This window comes from Amblyomma americanum, chromosome 1 (genome assembly GCF_052857255.1).
Source record: "Amblyomma americanum isolate KBUSLIRL-KWMA chromosome 1, ASM5285725v1, whole genome shotgun sequence".
Lineage (NCBI taxonomy): Eukaryota > Metazoa > Arthropoda > Arachnida > Ixodida > Ixodidae > Amblyomma > Amblyomma americanum.
Genome location: NC_135497.1, coordinates 29,149,287 through 29,172,929, shown reverse-complemented (window position 1 = coordinate 29,172,929; position 23,643 = coordinate 29,149,287).

The window sequence follows — 23,643 nt, the reverse complement described above, 5'->3', positions numbered from 1 at the left end:
TCGTCAGTGATCGGTAAGGTCAAGCGAGCGTCATGTGCGTTCGGAGAAAGCAGCTCTCTGCTTTTCACCCTCCCTCATGCTTTCCCTTCCCGTGTGCATGCATTCGCTCGTGCTCGCTCCTTCGCCACTTTTACACGCCGCGCAGAAGGATACAGGTAGTGGAGGGCTCCGGAATAATTTCGACCACATGGGTCTTTAACATGCACTGACATTGCACGTGAGCCCTCGACTACGGCACCTCTTTTTCCCTTATTTCACTACCTCCTTTATATCTTCCCTTACGGAACGGGTCGGGTGTCCACCGATATATGAGACAGTTACTGTTTCATTTCATTTCCCCACGCCATGCAAAGGCACACCCCAAGGATCCGTCATATCGGCCGTCCTTTTCAACGTGGCAATGATTGGACTCGCAAGACGGCTCAAGGAGATCCAGGGCATCCAACACGCGATGTACGCCGACAACGTCACGATATGGGTCACCCAAGGATCACTCGGGGAGAAGCAAGAAAAACTACAGGAAGCGGCAACTTGCGTAGGAAATTACACCAGACAGAGGGGCCTAAGATGCTCGACGGAGAAGTCGGAACTCCTAAGTGTCGGCAAGCATCCCACCCAAGCGACACTGGCGGTCATTCTCGAGGGACAGAACATCCCGGAAAAGTACATGATAAGGATCCTGAGCATGTGGTTGCAAGGAAGCCGGAAATGCAGCCACACCATCAGCCTGCTGAGCAAGGCGGCAGAGCAGGTGGGCCGTATGATCAACAGAGTCTCCCAAAAGAGATACGGAATGAAGGAAGAAGACACTCTCAAGCTAGTCAACAGCCTAATTGTCAGCCGAGTCACGTACTCCCTGCCGTACCACGCGACGACCAAGGCGGAAAGAGAGCAAGCCGACACCATTCTCAGGAAGGCGTACAAGACTGCTCTGCACCTACCCAAGAACACGTCGAACGAAAAGTTGCTCCAGCTAGGCTTTAGCAACACCTTCAGCGAGGTCGCCGAAGCTCTGCTGGGAACGCAAACCGCGAGACTCAGAGGCACCCCTACGGGACGAGCGCTCTTAAGAAGGTTGGGTCGGGACACGAGCGGACTAGAAGACAGATACGCGGACGTACCAGACCACCTTAGGAAAACCATTAACGTGGGACCATTGCCGAAAAACATGGACCCCAATCTTCACGAAAACAGACGAAAAGCGAGGGCCGAGTACGTAGAAAGAACGCTAGCCCAGTTAGACAACACCGTATACACGGACGCTGCCGTATATCCGCGCGAGAGAGAACGCGTAGCCGCGACGGTAGTGGTAAACAAGGAAGGAAACATGACCACGTGTGCCACGGCAAAGGTCGCCGGCACAGCGGAGGCGGAAGAGATTGCCGTTGCGCTGGCGGCAGCAGAAGGCTACAGAACGGGCCGATCTCTCAACATACTGACGGACTCGAAGGAGACGTGCAGGAGCTACACGAGGGGCAGGATCAGCAGAACAGCCCTTAGAATACTCAGCGGGGTAACCTCCGCCGAGAAAAAACCCAGGCATAACCTAATCTGGATCCCGGGCCACGCGGGCATAGGGGGCACGAAAGGGCAGACAGCCTAGCTCGAGGTAACGCATTCCGAGCATGGCAGTCAAATGCTCCGGAGCTCCGCCTACAGGCTTGCGAGGGGGGATACGCAGAGACCTTGAACTTGCATAGGGGAGCTAGATTAGATATCCACCACCACACAAAGCCCTAACAAAGGAGGAAGCGACCGGCTGGGGCAGATTACAGACCAACTCCTTTCCTGTCCTAAACATACTTAATAAGATGTTCCCGACACAATACAGAGCCACCTGCCCTTGGTGCGATGCCACAGCTACACCGTTGTGGACGGCCAATTACAGACGTGAGGCACCGGCGCAGTGAATAGCGCAGCGATGCATAGAGACGCGCTACCTAATGCAGAGACGGAGTGTCTCGCTTTGCCAAGACATTCGCGATGACAACACCTAAGGCGCAACGGCCCCGTGCAGGAACCTCAGCCAGGGATGCTGCGCATAAGCAACACGCACAGGTTGGCGTCTCTGCGACGGCAAAGAGGGTTCGTTGATAGGACGTCCTTGACCGCGTTCTTGGCTTGAAGCGTTCAAAGCGAGCAAACAACAGTTCGGCGCCGATAGGCAACAGGCAGTCCAGGACATCGAAGTTGGCTTGGTTTCGTTTGGTTTATGTGGTTTAATACCCCTGTCACACGGGCACTTTCGATCCTCATTGAGCTCGATCTGCATCGAGATTTTCGAGCACGCTCGAAACATCCGTTGCTAAACGGGCATTTTCAATGCTCATTGAGAAGTTTCCCTCATGTGTGTTAGGTGGCGCCAAATGTTCCGCCGACAGCCATAACATGGCGATGTCCGGCAACACTGTGCAGTCGGGGGCAGCGGCAGCCAAATCCGTAGCCAAATCTGTACATTGCGTATCTACGCCAGGTTTTTGTGGCGCACCTCTGCTGCTGTGCTATGCAACCCAAGGGCCCGCAACGCCTCCGTGATTTCTGCATAGATTGCAGCGTTTCTCCACTGGCGCCGCAAATCATTTAGGCGGTACTGTCAGCAGTCGATGAGAGCGGCTGTCTCGCGCTCGCTCCACAGTTTCCGCTCCGACGAGCAGGAGGACGCCATCTTTGTTTACACTGACGGCGAAGCTTGGAGCGTGGTGTCGAGATTACTTTCAAATGTTTGCATATAAGCAGGCGTAGTACCTGAAAAATGTTCTGTATTACATTTTAATCGATCACAACAACAACAATTGTGTTTTGGTTTTGTTAACTTGTGTTTATTTTTATAGCTTCATGAGAGCGAGAGTTCTCGATTGTGCTTGGAACCTCAAGCACTCTTGAGGAATCGGCATCGAGTCAAGCAGGATCGAGCTCGATTGCGCTTGAAAGTGGCCGTGTGACAACCGTCGATCTGCATTGAGTTCGATGAGCATTGACTCAATGAGGATCGAAAGTGCCCGTGTGACAGGGGTATAACATCCCAAAGAGAGTCAGGCTATAAGGGACGCCGTAGTGGAAATCTCCGCTAATTTCAGCCACCTGTGGTTCTTTAACGTGCACTGACATCACACACTGCAATTTCACGTCGCATTTCGATGGAGGAGAAATTCTATAGGTCCGCTCGCGCTTGGCACAAAAGGCATAGATTGGATGTGCGTGAATATCCCAAGGGTCTATCAAGCAAAGGTGATGCAATAAAATTCGATCAGCTTTTCACAAACACAGTCAAAAATAGAGTACAAAAACAACTAGCGCTCACATTTTTCACTTCACAGTTCAGCACTGGTTGTAATTTACCCAAAAAAATAATTTTAAAAAATTCCCTCTGTGTAATCTAGCGAGGAAGTCTGCCAAGTCAGCCTAACAGAAACGCGCTTTTTTCGCTATCCGCAGAAAGCTTAGGTATCGCATTTTGGTGCGGCTGATCTGCAAATATCCGCAATAAACTTTTGTTTGGAGGACGACTCTGGCAGAGCTGTTCAACTACGTTCCAAGAAAAATGAGGTTCCCGGTCCTGCCACCGCACAGTTATGTGCACGGCGTCCTGCATAGTTATACGATCTTTCTTTCCTGCAGCCGTGAGCAATACCATTGGACAACTAACACTTAGAAAGAACTAGTAGAACAGATGCAGACTTAACATTTGTTGCCGTTGGAGCGCAATGCTCCTCGAGGTTGAAGAGGTGCTTCTTGAAGTGCACTGAGGGTGCGCGTCATATTTTTTTCTGTTAAGTCCGGAGGCTTGCGCGCTAATGTTTCTTCTGTGTACATGTCAAACAGCAAAAATGGCACGAAATTCAAAGACGAAGCGAAACTTTACGACACACACCACCTCGTCCTACACAAAATATTACTTATAGCCCACGATTAACCCTTACGCTGACTTCTCGGCATCATTGTTCACTGACAACACCGGCTCTTTTGTCACGTCAGTCGTGAATCGTTGCAGCGCATGCGCTCACTGTCTGAATTCCAGGCGAACGCTTTACGAACTGCTTAACACCGAAACGCGTCGCCCGCGAGAAAGAGTTTGGAGAGGACGCGTCCGCACGTGGGGATTGGCTTGCGTGAGGCTTGGACGCTACCCAGTCGATTTTTTGAGGGGAGGGACAGGCACTAAAACTCAGGGGCAGCTTTGTGTGGCTGTGCGATGGAAGTTGGGAACGCGTGCCGCCAGGTACCAGGCCGGCGTCTGTGGCTCGAGAGCGCGTGCAAAGAGCCCATATGTGGTAAGCGGATTCGATACAGCAGTCCAGACAGAGTCTGGGAAGTCAGTGGAACTCCGAAGAAACGCTCGGGCGGCTGTGTGAGCAGCCTCGTTCCCTTCTATTCCCTGGTGTCCGGGAGCCCATACCAATTGTTTTGTTCTCTGCAATGAGCGATGTTGAGCGTTTGCAAAAATTTTGCTGGCAAGTGGAGCTATTCTTCTCTTTATACAAGTTGGACAAGCTTTTTGCGAATCAGGTATTATGAGCGTAGCGTCGGAGTGAGCGGCTGCCAGCGCTACCGCCATGGTGAAACTAGTAAAGTTGCTTTAGCCGAAGAAGTGGCAGCATAATCAAATTCATTTAACTGTACTGTGTGATTTCAGTACAGTAAAGAGCCCTAGGTGGTCGAAATTTCCGAAGCTCTTCTCGACGTCGTCACTCATAGCCTCAGCCGCTGTGGGACAAAAAAACCCATTGAAAATTAGTTTTTGGGGAAAGGAAATGGCGCAGTATCTGTCTCACATATCGGCGCACACCTGAACCGCGCCGTAGGGCGCGGGATAAAGGAGGGAGTGAAAGAAGAAAGAGGTGCCGTAGTGGGGGCTCTGCAATAATTTCGACCACCTGGGGATGTTCAACGTGCAGTGACGTAAAACACACCGCAGAACGCGTCGGCGGTCAAGCGCAGTTGGATTTCAGAGGGTCTCGCTTTGGCTGACGTGACGTCGCCGCGCAGCGCTCGCCCGTTACGCCGAGGTATAAACTCGCCTTAACAGAGCCTGCGCTTAACCGCTAACCAACGTATTTGGCGGCGGCATCTATGGGAGCCACTGAAACCCCCGCATACTCACTGAATAAAAAAAAAAGCTGTGCCCAGGCTCGAAATCGAACCAGAGCCTTTGGCGCGGAGACGCTACCACTCCGCCACGATGACACTTTTTTTCTTTATTGCGTGGAAATAGTGCCGAAAAGAACAGTCGAAGCAAGCTTACACCACAAAACATCAGGCCACCTTACCCCTGCATGACCCCTTCCAAAACATCAAAAGACTGGGAGGCACACACATGAATACAGATAGGGGAGCCAGCTAGGCGGCTCTTGCAGGGCAGCATATACACCCCGCACCAAAGCGCATTGTTAACGAAACAAAGATTTCGACGACCATGGTGATTCGACGTGGCGGTCCATCATGCGGCGCTTCCACAGACTATTTTAAATAGCCCTAACAACATAAATAGATCACATGGCACAACACTGTTTTTTTTCCATAGGCAAAAAACGGATACTGTAGGGTGTGATGTCGGAGTCCTTCTTAATTGTTCGTTGTAAAATGTCCCAGAAGAATCTAGCATCAATGCACAGAATAAAACAATGGTCAATTGTCTCTGGTATACTGCAAAGGCGGCAATTCAATGTCAATGGGGAAAGCATCTTCTCAGCATGAAGGCATGCCTTCACAGGCAGCGTTGATGTGTGCAGCATAAAAAAGAATGTTTTCCCGGCAGAACAAATGCACATTCGCGTAACACGTTTTAAAACGCTGGCGTCAAGGAACTCCAGAAGAGGTTACCGATACAACGGTACTGGGAACAAATACTCTGTAAGTGCAGGACTCATCTCCCTTCTGGAGAGGCTGTACAGGTAGTCTAAAGAATATCACAGTGAGGAAATTGAAGGCCCTCCACGAGTGTGTCCTGTCGGTGCGAATAGGAAAGGCAAATGAGCACAGAGACGCCTAATAACCACAGCTACTAAAAAAGGGTGGTTTGACGATCTGAAAAAGAAAAAAAACGCGAAAGAAGTTGATGCACGAATAAGTGAACAAGGCCGATGCCACCACACTCTAGAGAAAGAAATAGGCTATCGCGACGCGTGGGTTCTCAGTGGGAACGCCATACGAATGTAGCACGTATTCTATGCATCACCTGCAGTTTCTTCCTCGCGCAGTGGAGAACCTGTAACACATAGGCAAGTTTTGCAAATAAAAAAATGTTGCAGACTTGAGCCCGAGCAAACACTGATAGTTCCCTACCCAACCAAGCCTGGGTTTGTCGCCTCATGGAGGCTATCTGTGAATCCCAGTAGGCTCCACTGTTGCGAATTCGGTGAGGAGAAACCCCTAGGTAGTGAAATGGCCCGCAGTCCCAGCTTATGCCGCCATAATGACTTGGCGTTGTACCCCAATAGCCCAACGAAAACTCCGGGGATTTATCTAGATTAAGAGCCGCACCTGAAACCTCGCAAAACTGTTCGGTCAAATGCAATGCCTCAAGCACACTCTTTTTGTCTGAACAAAAGAGGGCGACTTCATCTGCATAGGCTAAAATGTTAATTTCACCTGCGCCAGCGGAGAAACTACGCATAGATATGATGTTAATAATACTGAGGCAAAGTGGTTCAAGATATAGGGCAAACAACAAAGGTGATAAGGGACAGCCTTGCGAACACATAATTTCGATGGAATAGGTTTGGTTAGCTCATGGTTAACAATTTGCCTTGTATTTGACTCCTTATAGCACAGTCTTATGCCCCTAAGCAAAACATCTCCAATATTTGCGTGTTCTAAGACCGCAAAATATAAATCGTGACAAACATTATCAAAGGCCGCGGCAAGGTCAATCTGAATTAGAGAGACTTGTCCGATCTCATCTGAAACTGTCGCCACTACTGAACGTGCAATATGAATATGGGTTTGGATGCTGCGGCCTCTGATACCACAGATCTGATGCGTGCCTATTTATTGAGCGACAACTAGCTGCAGACGATTGCAAATTACCTTTGCAAAAAGTTCGTAATCTACATTACAGAGGGAAATTGGACGGTATCTCTCAACTGTTTTCAAGCGATTTGAATCTGTGCTTTTTTGGAATTAATATATAATGCCAGGAATAGAAAGTGGCGGGCAAAAACCCAACATCGTAAGAAGCCTGGAAATCTTCCATCAAGACAGGCGCTAGGCAAGTAGAAAATGTTTCATAGAACTCGCTAGTAATGCCATCTGGCCCAAGAGATTTCTGAGGCGTCAGGTCAGAAATGGCAGATTTAATTTAGTCCGAAGTGATAGACCCCTCCTCTACAGCACGCTGCTCATCGACAAGTCGGGGCAAGGCTTCGAACAAGTGGCCGTAATATGATGTCACATTTTTGCCCGCACAAAAAACACAGTTTCCGATAATAGTCAAAGAAAGCCTCAATAACACCAGGACCATCGCTGTACGTACAACTCCCATACTGAATTTGCAATATTTCTTTAGCTAGAGTAGTCTGTCTTTCATCACTCAGGGCCCGACGAGATGGTTTCTCATCCAGAAATATACGGGTCCTAGCTTCAAGTTTTTGAAGGAGTCAGGACTGAGTGCAAGGTAGTGAACTATCAGTGTGTGCCCCGTGTACCCTGAAAGTACTGGCCAATGGACATGTGGATAAGTGATCATCTCCTTTTGTTCTCTCCCCTTTCTATCTCTCCCTCCGTTCCCCTTCCCACGTGTAGGGTAGCATACCGGGCGCTGCCTAGTTAACCTCCCTGCCTTTCCGTTTGTCCTCTCTCTACGGGTCCTAGATCTTATCAGCGTCCCTTTGTATCTTTCAGTTTCAAACTGCTGAAGCTCTGCTTTTACGGCAGTGATATCTTCTACATAGGCACCTGGGCTAGTCCTCTCTGACTCACGTACCTCAACCAAAGTACAGCAGAGCTCTCGAAGGTGATGTCTCTTCAAAAACGCGATTCTTGCTGACCCTTCAATAGCAATGTTTTTGGTTTAAGTAAGTCCCATTTTTGCAAAACTGAGAAACCACCGCGTGACCACGTGTCCTTCAAGCAAGTAGAACTCCGCCACGACGTCACAAGACTTAACCGTGAATAAAGGCGCATCTAGTGAATGCACTCTTGCGATGAAGAAGTCTTCGCGCTTTCGCTACGTATATCGCGGGCTAACAGAGCTAAGCAATCAGCAATTTTTTGTCCGCTAGAACTTATAGTGGACATTGCCTGCATTTTTTCATTGTGTGTCTGATTGTCTGTTTGTCTGAATACGGTTTTATGGCAGGCTGCTTACCTGTCCACAGGGGTTTGGGCAACCTTCCCCGGTATATGCGGTAGGCAGGTAAGGAGCCGCAGCCTGCCCATCGCGTCAGGCGGCAGCTGAATTAATCGTGAGAGGCTGCCCGGGAAGACCAACCTGGATCGCAACCCAAGTCCCACCGATGGCAGCACCTGCCATAGAAGGGGAGTGGCGCATTGCTTACCCGTTGCACCACTGCGCCAGGAGCGGCAGCAAAACTGCGATTGATCTATGAATGAAGAACGATCAATATGCCATATATGAACATTAATCCATTATCGCTATCCGAACAACTGCCATCCGTGTACATTGTATCTCATCACCGGAATTGAAAGCCGAACTGCTAGCGCACTAAACTTGCCTTTGGACTAACGACACAAATCAACCATCATTTTTTGGCAATTCTCAATTGTTTTCCTCTTTAGTGCGCTATTATTTACAGCGGTGATAACCCGCATTTAGTCGCTGTCTGTCTGTCTCCTTATCTCCCTGCATGTGGTTTGCAACCTGCCCAAGTGTGTCTGTGTGTGCGTGTATAATAAGGAAGCCAACAGTCCCCGAAACCAAGGTGCATAGGGGAATGTTTCTTTTTTTAATATCTAGTGCCAGTCAATTAGTTTTTTAAAAGAAAATTACTTATAAAGCAGCAGAAAAAAACAACCATGCCGCCGGTGGGATCCGAACCCACGACCTCCGAATATCGCGTCCGGTGCTCTTACCAACTGAGCTACGGCGACGGCTGTCCAATCTGCTGCTTTCGTGGGTATTTATGTTTTGCGTGTAAGCGAACCTTGAGAGTGTTCACCAGCGCCACCCTCGTCCATAGCGGCAGACGTAGCACGTCCTGTAATACCGCAAGTGTGACGTAGAACGTCATCTAACGGCGAGGGCGGAAACTGTGCGCGAGCCCTCTTATGCTACCTGTGGCATCAAGACTGCCAGAACCGAGACCCCCGTTAAGCTATTAGCAGACAAGGCAAATGAAGTGAGGGGCTCGTTTGACAAACATATTAAGGAAGCGAACAGTCACCGAAACCAAGGTGCATAGAGGAATGTTTCTTTTTTATTATATATATATATATATATATATATATATATATATATATATATATATATATATATATATATATATACACTTCGAAGTATACGCTTCATTTAAGCAAACATTTGTATTTTACTCGAGGTTTCGATCGGAGGACCGATCTTTTTCAAGAGTGACCATACAGTGCATGGGCGCGTGTTTTTATAGCATGGGACTTGACACACAGAAGGCTTAAAAAGAAAAGAAATAAAGAAAATAAAGGACAAAAAAAGGGGGAGGGGCGGCCGGGAGAACAGAACACAACAGACACCTATGGCCTATTAGGGAAGCAAAGGTGGCGCGTCGCGTACCCATGAACTCACTGCACACACACACACACACACACACACACACACACACACACACACACACACACACACACACACACACACACACACACACACACACACACACACACACACACACACACACACACACACACACACACACACACACACACACACACACACACGCACGCACGCACGCACGCACACACGAGGCAGAAGAGGGTGGCCGGGCTTGGTGCGCACGCGGCTACTGCGACAAGAAAAAAGAAAAAGAGAGAGAGAGAAACAAAAGCAGAGAAAAAGGGTAAAGGAAAGAAGAAACGTGGTGGGGCTTAACAAAAGAAGGGATGCGTCCGCCAATTGTGGGTTTCGGTATGCCTCTGGCCGCGTATGTGTGGCCCCGTGCGACTCCGAAAGATGGCCCGGACGAAGTGGAACAGGTTGAGACCGCCCAACGTGGCCCCACATGGTGACACGCGAGCCGCTAAAACCAGATGAGCTTCCCATAGGAGGACCAGGTGGAAAGGCTTGTTGACAGGAATGCAAAAAAGAAGAAATATAGCACAGAGAAATTTCAAAAAATAAATAAATAAATATATATATATATATATATATATATATATATATATATATATATATATATATATATATATATATATATATATATATATATATATATATATATATATGACAAAAAAAGAAGAAAGAGAAGGGGACATATGGCCCTCGCGGGACCAAAGAATGAGTTGAATGGCAGATAGAAACAAGCCAAAACTGACATGCAACAGGGGTATGACCTCAGACGACTCAGTCAGTGGTGGTACTTTGTCTATTAGGGTTGAAATTTTCTGTGGTTTCTGCCATCGAAAGAGACGATAGGGTGCCATGGTTTTCGTTGATGCCCTTTTGCACTGTGGTAATTCGAAAATAAAGTATGATTCGCGTTGTTCGCGCTCCCGAGTGTTTTTAAAGCTACTCTGCAATATCGTTACTTTAAGTTTATCAAACTCGTGGCCTTTTTCGCGAAGGTGTCTCGAAAGTGGGAGGCCAGGGAGAGATTGAGTATGTGAGCGGTGGGTATTAAATCTTAATTGGAAGGAATTGTCTGTTTGGAAAATGCATTGCATCTGACATTCGCCACACTCGAGCATGTAAACAACATTACTGGAATCGCAGTTTAAGTCCTCTCGGATAACGTGTTTGAAATCTGAATGGGTACTTTTAGCCAGTGCTGTGGTTTGCATGTGTTTGCAAACTTGGCATCTGCTCTTTCCGCAAGGTGTGCAACCCACCGGCCTCGGTTTATTAACCGTTGAGTGCACAAGGTGGTTTTGTAAATTTTTTGGCCTTCTGTATGTTACCTGGAGGACCATTGGAAAAATTTTTGAGAGCCGCTCATTTTGTTCTATGATATTGAAGTGTTTTTTAAGGATTTTGTTAATATTCGGTAGGTTGTCTGTGAATGACAGTACTTGATTAGAGCGATGCGGTGTTGGCGGGGATTCCGCAGGGATGTGATTACGGTTAGTAACTTCCGCCCTTTTAATGGCATCGTTGATGATTGAAGACGGGTAGCGCTGTTTCTTTAGAATTTCGCCCATGTGCTTAGCATTTTTTGAAAATCTTCTGATCGAGAGCAAATGCGTTTGAATCGGATAGCCATTTTTGTGCCCATAGCCGTACCACTCGTTTGAAGATAATAAGTTATTGAATTCGAAAGTGTTAAGTTTAAGGACCAAATTTGCAAGCGTCTCGATGGCACTTGGACTGGGAGAGTCTAGGATTCTGTGTTCTTTATAGGCTCCGACCATGGCCTGTACTCCGTCGGCATGGGAGATGTTAGTGTAAAGTGACACCACGTCCAGGGTAACTAGGAAAGCGCCATGAGGTAAGGTGACATCGGATAATTCTCTCAGAAATTGGTTAGTATGTATGTAAGATCGATGTTTCGGAGGTATATGTTTGATGAGGGAATCGATGTAATCGGAGATCGGTTCTGTCAGAGTGCCGACACCAGAAACAATAGGTCGCCCCGGATGGTTCTCTTCGTGTATTTTCGGAAGCATCTAAAAGCGCCCCGTGGAGGCATTTTTTGGCGTCAGCGCCTTACTTATTCGCCATAGTAATTCACCTTCATCGGTTAGTTTATTCAGTTTTTGCTATGATCCTCTGGTGTTCAGAGGTGGGGTCTGATGATAGTTTCTTATAGAATTTTGAGTCGTTGAGTTGGCGGTTGGCCTCCTGAAAATAATCATGTTTGTCCAAAATAACTATACCTCCGCCCTTGTCGGCGGGCTTAATGACGATGTCGGTTCGTTTCCCGAGTGAGTTTAAAGCGTTACGTTTTTTTGTGAGGTTGGGTGGGTCAGATTTTCGTGTCCTGAAAATATTTATTTCTTTTCTTTTTAAGCCTTCTGTGTGTCAAGTCCCATGCTATAAGAACACGCGCCCATGCACTGTATGGTCACTCTTGAAAAAGATCGGTCCTCCGATCGAAACGTCGAGTCAAATAAAAATGTTTTCTTAAATGAAGCATATACTTCGATGTATATTATTTTAAGCAGTCATACCTCATGTTTTTGCAGCTATATATATATATATATATATATATATATATATATATATATATATATATATATATATATATATATATATATATATATATATATATACATAAGAGGGCAAACAACACTTCATTACTAACGTTTCGGCCGGGGGGTCCGGCCTTCGTCAGGGTAACCAATATCGTTGTTGGCAGGAGGCTTTTAAGCCAGCAACTCTCAGAATATCAAGAACTTACCACGACTGGTAACAAAGCACAGAAAGCATGTGGCTGCGTGGATACAATCAGGAATGACATGGAAAGATACAATAAAGCGGTAATTTAAAACGTGGCACACACATGTAGTCAACAAAATTGTTTGCGGGGCATACAAGATAGTACACCAAGACTTTCGTTTAAACCAGCAGAAACAGTATCAAATTTGTAAATGAGATATGACTCACGGGTTTCTCTATCATGATGTGTCCTAAAACCTGCCTGTAAAATGGTAACTCTTATTTTGTCGAATGAGTGACCGGGAATTCTGACGTGTTTAGATAGCTGAAAGTTGGGGAGAGAGGTGCAGTGAGCTTTGTGGTTATTGAAGCGTAAACAGAAGGCTGTTTCGGTTTGCTCTATGTACTGCTTGTTGCACACAGAGCACTCCAACAGATAGATTACGGTTGAAGTGTCGCAGCAAAAAGTGCCATTAATTCTTATATGATAGAAGCGTTGCTGGCGACTGTTTCTGAGGTACTCATATGTGCGCAGATTCTGCATCTTGGCTTATTACATGGGCGACAGCCTTCCGAGACGTGGTGTGAAATTCTTGAAGTTAATAATAATAATAATAATAATAACAAGTCACGTAGAATTTTCGACCGTCTGTAGACTACTCTGGGTGGGTCTGGGAATATCAGTTAAGGCGTTGGCTTTGTCTGATGATGTTAAGTTTGCGAAGAATGCCGGTGTCGTTAAGAATAGAAGCTAAATGAGTCAGAATCAAGTTGGTTTGCTGAACCAAGTCAGGGCGATGGGATGTGTCCAAGAGCGCTTTTCGGTCATGCTGGTCAGCACGTGCAAACGCGTCGTCGACTAGTGAAGCGGGGTACTTTTGTGTTGTTAATGCCTTTTTCAGGGACATGCAGTTATGGTTGAAATCAGATTGGTCAGAGCAGATCCGTTTGTAGCGGAGTGCTTGGCCGTAGGGAATGCTGGTCTTGTAGGGCTTTACGTGGCTACTATGGAAGTGAACGTACCGGTGTCTATCAGCGGGTTCCTTGTAGAGCGTCGTAACTAGTTTGTCATCACGAAGGAGTACTGTCACATCCAGAAAGTTAATACGATCAGTTGCGTAAGCGTGCGAAAATGATATCGAATTATGTACGTGATTAAAAGCAGCGATTAAAGAAAGTAGTTCAGGCTCGCCATGCTCCCAAATTGGGAATATGCCGTCTATGTAGCGTTTATAATAAAAAGGCTTGAGTGAGCGACCGGACAAGTTGTTTTCTAATACAAACATGAATATATTTGCATAATTAGGACCGATTTTTGCACCCATGTAATGATTTGAACATAATGATCGCTATTAAATTCAGAATTGTTAAGCTCAAGGATTAATTTCAGCAAAGCAGCAAGGGTTCCGCCATCGCCACGATTGTTAATGCACAAAGTCTCATAGACTTGTTTTACGGATTGAATACCGTCCTCGTGGTGTATATTAGTGTACAATGAACACACATCTAAGGTAAAGAGAAGAGTCGCAAGGGATATGAATATCAGCTATGTCGCGTAAAAAGTGGTTGGTCTTTTATGTAAGACGAAAATGCAGAGGGGATATGGCTGATCAGGGAATCAACAAAACCAGAAAGGTTTTCTGTTACAGTTCCTATGCCTGAAACAATTGGTCGTCCAGGAAAGTCAGGCTTGTGTACCTTCGGCATCAGATAGAATCTGCCTGAAATCGGGCTTATTTGAAGAATGGAGCGCTTGTCGTTATCAGTGATTCTTTTTTCTTTACATAGTTTCTCAACCTCTCTTTTAATTATGGAATAGAACTATTCAGTGGGATTGATATCCAGTTTATTATAGAACAGAGAATCAGCCAATTGCCCTTGAGCCTTGTGGGGACCTGCCCTGCAGCCCCCTGAGTTTGCTTTCCCGCGAGGCACCGTGCAGCGGCGGTCTCACCTCGAGGCTGAGCGGATTCCCTTGTCAGTTACATTAACTGGCAAGAGAGGGCGCCAGCGTCGCTGCGCGGGAGACTGCTGAAGCCTGCCCGCGGGAGATGGGGTCTCTTCGGCCGGGATAATGAGCCTGGGCGGACGCGTCGCTCGGGGCTCCGCTCTTCGCCGACGGGGCGAAGAAGCGACGGGGAGACAGGCTCCCGTACTCGTCCCGTCCGGCCTGCGGAGTTTATATCCCTTGCCCTAGCGCGGGCGAACATTCGCTCGGAACCTTGCTGGTGAGTCGGACGCCCTCGATTCATTAGCGTACCTTGTTGCTAGCTGGCGTTATTGTTTCTGTAGCAATAAATGCCTGTTTGAGTCAGTCAATGTGTCGTTCCTTTGTTCCCCCAGAGCAAGGCCCGCCGTGGTCGGCGAGCGCTCGGTAGCGTACGCGATCACGGGGTGGGGTCCGGGCGGCTTTGAACCGTGTCAGCCGCGATTGAGTGGGGAGAAAGTACTTATCTCCCCATGTCAACCCCACAGCCTCCGTGACGTAGTCGTTGATGTTCATAATGTCGATCGCACCACCTTTGTCGGCGGGCTTGATGACTATGTCGCAGTTGTTCGCCAATCTTTTAATCGCATTGCTTTCCTCAGCTGAAATATTGTTTAAATCGACGTTGCCTATATATATATATATATATATATATATATATATATATATATATATATATATATATATATATATATATATATTGTTACGAGCATTTCCAAGGACAACCTCCGGAGAAGAAACGTAAAACTGCGGAGGTCCCTAAGTGGTGCGAGCGCGCGAGCGAGAGAACAATTCTCTACGAATGCAGGCGCTTCTACTTCTACAGTGGCACATATCACTGCCCCCTCTTCTGCGGCACTGCCACGATGCTGAAAATGTCAGCAGAAACACAGCTCCAGTGAACCGCTGTTTAGTCAGGTAGTCTGTCGTGGTAAGGCTTCATGCTAACAATGTGCTCGACTTCAGTACGGTGCGACCGGCGCGATGAGCAAGCCGCTTGGGTGGGAGCAACTGCATACGTCTCATCACTGATGCGGCGCGCTACTTTGCAAGGGCCGAAGTATCTGCGCAGCAAATTTTCAGAAAGGCAGCGGCGATTAACAAGTGTCCAAACCCACAAGTCGCCAGGCTCGTAACTGACGAAGCGGCGTCCGAGGTTGTACATAGCGGCGTCAGTCTCCTGTTGACGGTTAATTTCAGGCATGCCAATTGCCGTGCTTCCTCAGCACGCTGAACGAAGGTGTCTGCGTCGAGGTCAGCGTCAGAGTCACAGTAGGGGTCAACGGGCAACATAGCATAGTCGGGTTGTCTCCTGCAGGGCGGTGTGGTACGCAAACGTTACGTACGGCAGAATGGTGTCCCAAGTTCGATGCTCGATGTCAACATACATAGAAAGCATGTCGGCTAGTGTGCGGTTGAGTCGCTCTACCAACCCGCTTGTCTATGGGTGATAAGCCGTAGCACGTCGATGGCTGGTGTGCGTCATAGTCATCGCGGCCTGTGAATGCAGTTCCCCGGTCAGTAACAACAACGGCGGGGGCTCCATGACACAGGAAAATGTTGTGGAAGAACTGCGCCACTTCAGCAGCAGTGCCTTTGACAAGGGACGCGGTAGTCGGCGGCAACGACGATCCAACGCTTTCCAGACGAGGACTTCAGAAAAGGGCCAAGGTGGTCCATGCCCACTTGGTGAAAAGGGGTCTTCGGTGTACCGACGGGGTGAAGAAAAGCGGCTGGTATCAGCGGAGACTTCCGCTGTTGGCAGTCACGGCATGTTTTTAAGCATGCCTGCACCGATGGGAGTACCCTGGGTTAATATTACTTTTGATTAATCCGCGCGAGTATACGGCTTACTCCGAGATGGCCGGCGGAGGGTGCATCATGAAAGGCACTCAAAACTCTCTGCCCGCAACTGCGATGGTACGACAAGCAGGAATGCTTCTTTGTTGCTGGCAAATTTGCGCTTGTAGAGAACACCAGATTTTAAAGTGAAGGTGTGGAGCCCACGACGAAAAACACGCGGGATGCGAGCGTCCACGCCTTCGAGGTAATCGATGAGCGGCGCGAACTCCGAGTCCGCCCGCTGAAGTTGCGCTATTTGGGTGGTACTAACAATGCCCAGAAAAGGAAAATCGCCGGATTGTTCGGAACCGCTTGTGATAGACACGCGCGACAAACAGTCCACATCCTGATGCTTACGGCCCGACTTTCAGACGACTGTTAAGTCGTATTCTTGCAAGCATAAGCTCCATCTAGCCAAGCGTCCTGAGGGGTCTTTGAGGCTCGCCAGCCAGCATAAAGAGTGGTGGTCGCTTACCACACGGTAGGATCGCCCGTAGGGGTACGGTCGGAACTTGCTGATGGCCCGGCTATATCACTGCAAGGCACTCTTTGTCGTAGAATAATTTGTCTCGGAGCGCGTAAGTGTTCGGCTGGCATAACTGATGACCCGATCGGCACCATCTTGCCACTGGATCAGTACCGCGCCATGGCCAACTTTTCTGACATCAATGTGGATGTCCGTGGCAGAGTGTTCATCGAAATTGGGGAGTATCGGAGTGCGTTGTAGACGGCTGCGAAGCTCGACAAATGCCACCTCTTGGTCGCTTTCCCACACGAAGGGCTTGTCGTCGCGAGTCAACGAGTTTAACGGTTCGGCGATTCGCGAGAAATTTTGAGCAAAGCGCCGATAATACGAGCACTGACCCAAACACCGGCGAACGGCCTTCTTGTCAGTTGGGCGTGGAAAACCTGAGACGCAGCGCCCTTGATAGGGTCCGGGTGAACACCTTGTGCACTGACAACGTGACCAAGAAAGCGAAGTTCCTCAAAGCCAAAATTGCATTTCTCGGCTTTGATAGTGAGTTGTGCGGATTTGAGTGCATGAAGCACAATGCGCAACCGCTCCAAGTGTTAGACAAACGTGGTCGAAAATATAACGATACCACCCAGGTACACCAGGCAGGACTGCCACTTCAAGCACTGGAGAACGTTATCCATCATGCGTTATAACGTGGCTGGTGCTGAGCACAGACCAAATGGGAGCACCTTAAACTCAGGGGCCGTCAGGCATCAAGAAAGCCGTCTTCATCCGGTTTCTCTCGTCCACTTCGATTTGCCAGTACCCGCTTTCAAGATCTAATGACGAGAAGTATCGGGCGTCCTGCGATCAGTCGAGCGCGTCGTCTATACTGGACAGTGGGTAAACGTCCTTTTTGGTCACGTTGATAAGTTTTCTTAGTCAACACAGAAACGCAGACTTTTGTCTTTTTTTTTACAAGAACCACAGGCGATGTCCATGGGCTGGTGGACGGCTGAATGACATCGTCCGCAAGCATTTCGGCAAGCTGAATCTGAATGGATTCTCGCTCCATCGGGGAAACAAGGTAGGGGTGCTGGGAGACGGGTCGCGTATATAGTCTCATCAGTGATGATACGATGCTTGGCGAGCGGAGTGCGGCCGACCTTCGTACACGTAGCGAAACAGTTCGCAAAGTATGCCAAGAGGTCCGACAGATCCTTGTGAACCGATGGTAGGGCCAGATTTATTTTGACTGACTTAAGAACGTGGTGTGGGCCAGCATTGTCTGGAGTGCGTCCTCCCACGGTGCACAAACCTGGGACCTCAGCAACGTCGTGAAGGAAGGCAATAGCCGTGCCTTTGACAAGATGCTGATATTCGTTGGAAAAGTTGGTCAGGAGGACGTGGATACGGCCGTCACGTAGTCGGACGAGGCCTCGGGCAACGACAAGGCCCCGCTCAAGCAGCAGTGGAGTATGGCCATCCGCCACGCACTCGTAGTCGTGAAATAGGTCGTTCCGCACGAGCAACAAAACACTGCACCGCGGCGGCACCGTGACGTCATTCTCGACAATGCGCAGAGCGTTGCTGCAACGATCTCGGGAGACAGAGCAGGCCACGGCGTTTGGTCGAGAACGTGACACGTGCGTCCTAAAAGTCAATCACAGCGCCGTTCGCCTGCAGGAAGTCGATCCCCAGAATCAAATCTCTGGAACACTCCGAGAACACGGCAAATTCACCAACGTACGTGAAACCACGAATTCCAACTCTAGCCGTGCACAATTGCCAACAGAGGAAATTAGGTGGCCACCAGCAGTGTACATATAGGTCCCCGTCCATGGAGTCGGAACCTTTTTAAGGTCTCCAGCAAAGACACGGCATATAAAAAAATAATCAGCACCGATATCGAGCAGCGCAGTAATCTCGGTGCCATCAATTATCACCTGCAAATCGGATGCAGTGTATGGGGTACGTACGGTCGCTGCCGCTCTCTGTCCAGATATCGTCGGCTCGATGGTTTCGCGGTGCAGCATCTTGACACGTCTCGACGTCAGCGGCCTTACCTGCAGAGGTCGCTGGTGTTAGTTTTCCCGACGCGGACTGGGCAAGCGACCGCCAGCAGAGCTACTCTGGCAGCCGGGGCTGGAAGCGCGATAGCGGAGAGGCGAAGGCGAACGAGACTCGCGCCTTCCAGAGTAAACACGGTTCTGGTGCGCCCAGGAATGCTTCGCAGTCTCATGCGGTAGTTCACCGTTCTGAGGACAAGGTGCGTCGGGACGGAAACCCCGATGACCCACTTGGCGGTACAGACAGGCTTGGTAGAGATGACCGGGCTCCCCATAGTCGTAGCACAGAGGCCTATGGTCCGGTGTACGCCACATATCCGACTTCCGAGGACGTGGGTCAGCTGTAGCAAGTGCAGTTGCATAATATGGGGCGGTGCTACTGACGGGAGACGTCGAGGTGATACCATAGCCAGGTGCGGTTGCGTGACATGTGCCGATGCTGCTCATGGTAGGCGTCGAAGTAACGAAACGACGATTCGTTTGGTACCACCCGTATTTCTCTGCGAACACCAGTTAGCCCGCCACTGCCCTCCGAAGGTCGCCCCTCATGAAGGTTTTGAGGACCAATGGACGTTTGGTACGAATCCCTCGCACAAGCCAGTGTTCAACTCGACTGACAACTTTGTGCGCGGAATTGGGCGTTTCTTTGACGTCGCTCCAAACCCTCTGCACCGAAAGGATGGTCCACAATTTTGTCACAAATGGTGATTTCAAGTGGCACCAGTCTCGGCACACGCTCGTATTCATACGGTACATATGCAGCGAAACACCAGCCGCGTGCTGAAAGTAGAAGAGTCGAAAGAGCAGCGTAGCAGCGGGTTGTAGCCAACGTTGGTTGTGGCTCAGCCTGAGCCAGGCTCCTGCACTTTCCTAATCATTTTTTCTGCCAGCAATAGCAGAGAGAGAAACAACTTTATTGAGCCCAGCTTGACTTCTTAGACGCTTTCGATGGAAGTGGTTCGCTCTTCACGGGACCCATATGCTTCAGTAGCCGCCTGGCCCCTGGAGATCACGACGATCTGGTTCTCCTGGGCGAGGCTGGATAGCAAGGTCTCCCATCGCTCGGTAAGCGAGGATGAGGGATGGGGCGGGGTTGTGGGGCCGGTAAGAGGTGGGTGGATTGCCTTGACAAAATCGCATACTCCAATGACGTGTTGCAGCATGCCTGCCTACCGAGTCTTGCAGAAATAACATTCCTTCTCGTACCTTTCCGGATACATCTTGTTTTTAAGGTAAAGGTACGGGAAGGATTCTGCCTGTATCTGCCTCTAGATTGCTTGCTGTTCTCTGCTAAGCGATTTGTGTGGATCGCGATAACGTCGCCCCTCCGTCTTGTAATGGTTCATAATGTCCCTATAACTAATTATAGACTGTGGTTCACCTTCCTCTACCCGGTGTTCTATCTCTCGGGGTAACTGGTGGGTAAGTTCGTTGCCCTCCAGCCCAGAGTGAGCCGGTGTCCATATCAACTCAACTTTCCTTTCAGGTACATCGCGTTTATTCTTGAGAATATCAAGTGGCACAATAGAAACCCACCTCTTTCTGTGGCTGTTATACGCCTTTTGCGAGTCAGTGACACTTCCCACTTTGGGCTGCGGGAGTGCTAGCGCTATTGTTGCCTCTTTTACCACCCCCGGAAATGACGTCTCGATGGTGGCGCAGGTTACGAGCACATACCGCGTCGTAACTGACAGCGTGGCTTTTGAAAATTTTTGCAACGAAGCGACTATGAAGAGAGTGACACCCTCTTCCTCTTCTTATGTTAGATATCTAGTCTCCATCAAGGCCGCAATACGAGGCGAGTCCTAGCACCTTCTTGGCGGTGAAACACATAAGCATTCGTGTACTGTGCAAATCATTTTGCACGTTCAATAACCAGAGGTAGTCTAAGCTAACCTGGAGCCGTCCAGTGCTGCATCGCACACAGCCGAGATGCAGAACCACAGTTTATCCAAACTAATCCGAAGCTCTCCGCTGCACCATGACACAAAAAACCCTCATGCAGCTTCGGGGCATTAAACTATTTGCAGCTCGTCTTGATTTTCTTAACTCACAGGAGACGACCTCAATGGCCAGATTCCTCTAGAAGCTGTGCATATCCATACTGTTACTTTTTTTCACAGCGGAAAAGGTGCCCGGGAATCTCGGTGAAGCAAATAGGGCAGACCTTCATGAACTAAAACATGAAGGAATCAAAGGAGTAATTCCGTATCTTGGCGCCACTTCGCCGTTTTTGAAAAGGGGGCTAAGGAGCCGTATTTAGATCACAATTTTCCGCTCCACAGGGCCTTGCCAATGAATGTGCAGGCTAGTGAGGGTTACCATCATGTAAACTATGTGGCAAGCAGCATCACTACGTTTTAATTTTTTTTTATATTTGCTGTTTAGTTACCCTGTGTCATGTCCGGTGTTGGCAAAGAGTGGCGAGTAAAGCTACTTTAAAAGATCAGTGACATAGCAAAGGAAGACGATTAATGGTCATGTTGGCTTCCACTCAGAAGCTGCACAGAGCTGTTGACTCTAAAGTTTTCAGAATTGTTGGAGATTGAACATGTGGGCACTCCTATGTCACCTTTCCCGATATTTTCGATTGGACGAAGAATATTCCCACCTTGCTACAACTGTGCAATGTGTGAAGCATCTCTGCGGAGGAGTTTTGGTGGTTTCACTGGCTTTCTTTCTATACATAACAATGTCAGCGCATTCGCTTGTGCCTCCTCCTTCACCTTGTTCTGTCTGGCTTTCAATGCTCATGTACAAAGAAAGTTGAATTCTTTTTTTGCGGTGTGAAAAATCGCCCTTGAAAGTTGTACAGAATGAACGAAGTGATGGAGTGAAAGGTTGCTGTCATAATGAGTGCATTACCCGCATAAATAAAAGCAGTGCACAACAGTGCTGTATTCTTCGCGCAATAAAGCTTTTTATAGTTAGGTAGACATTCAACCTGCGTGGTTCTTGCTTTTTGCAGCGCCTATGCATTGAAGCAAGTGGCAAAGATTCGCTGTGAAAATTGAGCAGTTGCTACACCCGCCTCCAGTGGCTTCCAGGTGGCGCATGGCTTGTGGGATTTGATTGATATTCAATATCGAGCAGGCCATGAGCCAGCTGCAAGCCACTGGATGCAAGTGTGTAAATATAGATTATTCCCCACGAAGCTCTCAAGTTTACAAGAGTAAGAAGGAGAGGGATCCAAGACAAAGCCGCCATAATACAGCTTGCCATTGGTTACCGGGCCAATGTCGTTGGATGGTTGGACAGAGGTCTCAAGCCGAATGATTTTTATTTGGGCTGGCATTCGGATATGATATCGGGCCACATACCAAACAATTCAAATTCCGTCTCGGCTGTGCATAGGCTATTTCCTCCGCCCTTTGTCGGGAAGAAGAACACCTGTGGCTGCAGAGCACTTCCAAAAGCGACATAACCACGGCATCCAAAGCCAGTTTCTACTGTCCACGTTTGAAGCTGGTGCCGAAAAGTTGCTATGTCCTCGTCGTCGTTTTCGTGACCGGCTTCACAATAAAAAAAGTGTACAACACCTGTATCTCACCGGTACTAAACTATGGGGCAGAAACGTTGAGGCTCACAGAAAGGGTTACGTTTAAGTTAAGGACAACGCAGCGAGCCATGGAAACAAAAATGATAGGTGTAACGTTAGCAGACCGGAAGCAGGCAGAGTGGGTGAGGGAACAAATGCGGGTTAATGATATCCTAGTCAAAATCAAGAGGAAGAAATGGGCTTTGGCAGGACATGTAATGCGAAGCCAAGATAACCGCTGTTCCTACGGGTAACTGAGTAGATTCCAAGAGAAAGTAAGCGTAGCAGTGGGTGGCAGAAAGGTAGGTGGGCGGATGAGACTAAAGTGTACAGGCAAAGGGTGGATGCAGCTGGCAAAGGACAGGGAAATATATGGAAGAGGCCTTTGCTCTGCAGTGGGTTCAGTCAGTCTGAAGACCAAGATGATCAACCTGAGGACAAAGGTCCTGATGATGTCAATAAGCGTTTATATCTACAAAAACCGATGAGGTCCCAGGTTCAGCATCTTCACTTCTGGCGCCAGGGCTCGGCATGCCCTCAGTTTCGGGCACAAAACGTTCGGTGCCACACACATCACGCTGTAGCTAGTTGCACTGCTTTGACATTGGATCAGCACCAGCTCCGGCACACGCAGAGAGCTGTAGGCTAACGTCAACGTGTCTTTTCCTTCTGCGGCGAAATTTCTGCCCATGACTTTCGGCTGACCTTGAGCAAATCTACAAAGGAATCACTCAGATTTCTGAGAATCATCCATCGTGCCACAATGTGCACGTGCGAGTCGCTTGATTGCGTCAGCTTTGCAGTAAACTAGAATATTTGATCACTGTACCGGCATTGCGGATGCAGACTTTAGCTTCGCTTAAATGGGAATTTTCTACACACTATAACGACGATGATGCTGATGCATTCATAATGCAATATAGATTCTGGTCTATTGGAGTAAAAGGAACCTTCGCTGGCTTTTTTTTTCTTTTTCGCCTATATGTCAATAGATTACCTGGTAGATTCTGGCCTTTGGAGTAAAAGAAGCCTTCACTTTTTTTTTTAATTCTTTGCCTATATGTGAATAAATATATTCTGCTCTGTCTTTTGGATCCTATTTTTTTAAGAGGTCTGATTTATACTGTTATGCCTGAGTGGGGCAGGAAGACGCAGTTTTACTGTTTCTTTTCACCCTCAAATTAAGAGAGCAGCATCCTTGCCCATTCCTAATGCGTAGCACCACATACTGGCTGGATGGAAAGTGTGCCGCATTCACTCGGGTGTCACAGATCACTGTCACGTAGAAAGAAT